The 3022-nt window shown below is 41.6% G+C and overlaps 1 long non-coding RNA gene across 1 annotated transcript; it reads left to right on the forward strand.

The window, feature by feature from the left end:
• The first annotated feature begins 858 nt into the window (after nucleotides 1-858).
• Nucleotides 859-1670, forward strand: LOC117445066 (uncharacterized). The gene is made up of 3 exons (XR_004551918.2): nucleotides 859-889; nucleotides 973-1069; nucleotides 1327-1670. It is a non-coding gene; the product is annotated as an uncharacterized lncRNA (long non-coding RNA).
• The last annotated feature ends 1352 nt before the right edge of the window (nucleotides 1671-3022 follow it).

Consider the following 3022-nt stretch of genomic DNA (forward strand, 5'->3'; position numbering starts at 1 on the left):
GAAATTATTTTAATAATAAGCTGGAAATTAAAAATAATAATAATAAATTGTAATTATATAGCGCTTATCTTTGATTCTATAACACATAGGTGTGAGCAAGCTCTCTGATTGGTCAATAGGCGTGTTTGATTCCACGATCAAACAACGGTCAAATAGAACGTGCCTTTTCACAACAAGTCAGTATCCCTCCGCGCAGGCCTCCTGCCTGCAGTTTGCTTTTCGAACTGGAACAAGAAAGCAGCGGAGAAGTAGTGGTTTCCATAGCGACACACAGCCGTTACACTGTTACATTGTCTCTCGTTGGAAAATCGCTAGCTACAAAATGTCAGATTTTATAGTTAATTTTGATTTGTTGGGGGGCCTCAGTATTGATGAATGGTTGGACATGGACACAGACCACAAAACCAACGAAAGATTTGCGGCTGTTTCAACTGACGAGCTGAGTGCGTTGGAAAAAAGTCGCAACGAAAAGAGTACATTGGCGTCAACTACCTGGGCTGTCAAATGTCTCAAAGCGTTCTTAAAAACCCAGGAGAAAATGGTGGATTTCGGAACAGTGTCCAAACCGGAGCTAAACAGCTTACTTCGCCAGTTTTATGGAAGTGTTAGAAACACTAAGGGCCAGCAGTACGCTATTAGTACCTATGTCGGTTTGAGAGCTGGGATCAACCGCTTCATTAATGACCCTGCGTACAGCCGGGCATGGTGTTTGATGAAAGACAATGAGTTTAACACCTCAAATAACGTGTTCTCCGGACTCATCAAGTCACTCAGAAGGGCTGGGCAGGACAAAACTGAACACCATCCTACTATCACCAACGAGGACCTCGAAATCCTGAGGAAGTCCCAGGCCATGGACCCAAACACACCACGGGGCCTCCTCAACAAGGTAATAATAGCATAATAAAAGCTACTTTATTGATCCGCAAGGAAATAGTTTTTACAGTAGACATTTCCTACATTACATTACAGGTGTGGTTCGATACCCAACTGCATTTCGGAAGAAGGGGAAAGGAGGGCCTGAGGAAACTCACTCCACAATCTTTCGTTGTTAAACGAGATTCTGCAGGTGAGTTGATCAAACACGCGTTCGCCGGACTCATCAAGTCACTCAGAGGGGCTGGGCAACGAAAAAGTTGTTATCATTAAGCTTACAAGCTTTTATTATTATCAGGCTATTATTATTATTATTATTGTTGTTGTTCTTATTATATTGTTCTTATTATTATTATTATTATTATGATTTCATCATTGTTATTATCTTTGTTGTTGCTTCATAAGGTTAAACTTGCCTAACATTCGTTTTTTTTTTAAATTATCCTTAAGGCACCAAATATGTGACGATGGCATTTAACGAGGAAACTAAAAATCATAAATGCCACAACGACAGGGAGCGCCAGAACAGGAGAGGGGCAATGTTTGAGGAGCCGGGCAATGCCCTTTGCCCAGTAGCTTCGTTCGAGGCCTACCTATCAACACTGCCCGAATCAGCAAAGGCTTTCTACCACCATCCAAGGAAGTCGGTGAAGCCTGGGGATGCGGTGTGGTATAGCATGGAGCCCTTGGGGGTGAACAGCCTGGGGTCCATGATGACCCGCATTAGTGAAGAGGCTGGCACTGCTACGCGTTACACAAACCATTGCGTCAGAAGCACCTGCATACAGCGGCTGGCGGAGGCCGGGTTGGAGGCCAGAGAAATCATGTCCGTTAGCGGGCATAAAAAAGAGTCATCGCTTCGCAGCTACTGGGCTCCATCTCTGGACAACAGAAAGATGTGGAGCAACGCGCTTTTTGCCGGTCCGGGACACGCCATGAAACGGCCACTGGAGGAAAGCTCTTCCGATAACCTACCCGTGAACACCACAGCACCACCTACAAAAAAGTCTGGCATGGAGTTCATGGAGAGCTGTTTCAAAAATTGCACTTTTAATGGCAGCATGAACATCCATCTTCATTCTGAAGCCAAAATGTTAAATATGTAAATAAATAAATAAATAGCCTAATTCAAGAATTGTTGTCAATAAATTGTTTTCAATAAATTGGTTAATAATATATTATTTACTATAATTATATCAATAACTGTAAGCGGGGAAGCAGGAGTGTTCGATTGATCGGCTAGCGTTACCAAGGGAACTACTTTATAGGAACTACTTTTTGACGGAGATTAACTCAAGCAGAAAGAGTAGGTTTGGGAGCAAATTAGCCCACATTATGAAATTATTTTACGATATTGTTGATTACAATGATAGTTTGTGTTATAGAATCGCAATCATACACTTGAGGCCGTTCTTGAACGTCATTATTGGTACGACAGTACTGCGGCCGAGGTCCGTACGCCTGTACTGGAGTTCAAGAATGGCCTCTCTTGTATGATTGCTTAATTCAAAGTTAAATGAGAAACGAGGTGTGAAAATGCGAAAACAAAAGGAAAAGCACATTTTGATTGCCCACGGTGATAAATTATACCAGAACTATTTTGCACGTGCAGTTGAAGTTCAATGAACTGTGCTAATGCATCATAATGGCAGCAGATGTTCACACACTGCTCCTAATGGGAGTGGGCTTGTTGAGAAGGTCTTCTTCAAAAACACGTGGGACATTACTGTCGATCACATGCTGCCCCAATTTGGAAAGCAACTCATCTTCTTTCTGATTTATTCCTATGACAAAAATAAATTCTCTCTTCCACAAATAAAAGATACCTCAGAACATGTCAACAAACAGAGGTACAGATTTTTCAAATAGCCAGGTAACATGTTTTATGGATAATGTTCTTTTTATACAATGGAACACATTTTTTCAGCCCAAGATCTATTTGAAGTGATCAGGCCTTCTATCCCAAGTCTATGATTATAATCTCACTTGAATCATGTGGGAATGGAAAGTTTTTGTTGAAACATATTATACTTCAACGGAAACTGCTACACTAAGGAGAAAAAAAGGAAATAATTTGTGTATTGGCTCGATTTCAGGTCCGAGTTTCTCGCTTACTCACTCCCTTCCTTTTTCACCCCTGCCTGTT

The sequence above is a fragment of the Pseudochaenichthys georgianus genome, chromosome 4 (assembly GCF_902827115.2).
Source record: "Pseudochaenichthys georgianus chromosome 4, fPseGeo1.2, whole genome shotgun sequence".
Lineage (NCBI taxonomy): Eukaryota > Metazoa > Chordata > Actinopteri > Perciformes > Channichthyidae > Pseudochaenichthys > Pseudochaenichthys georgianus.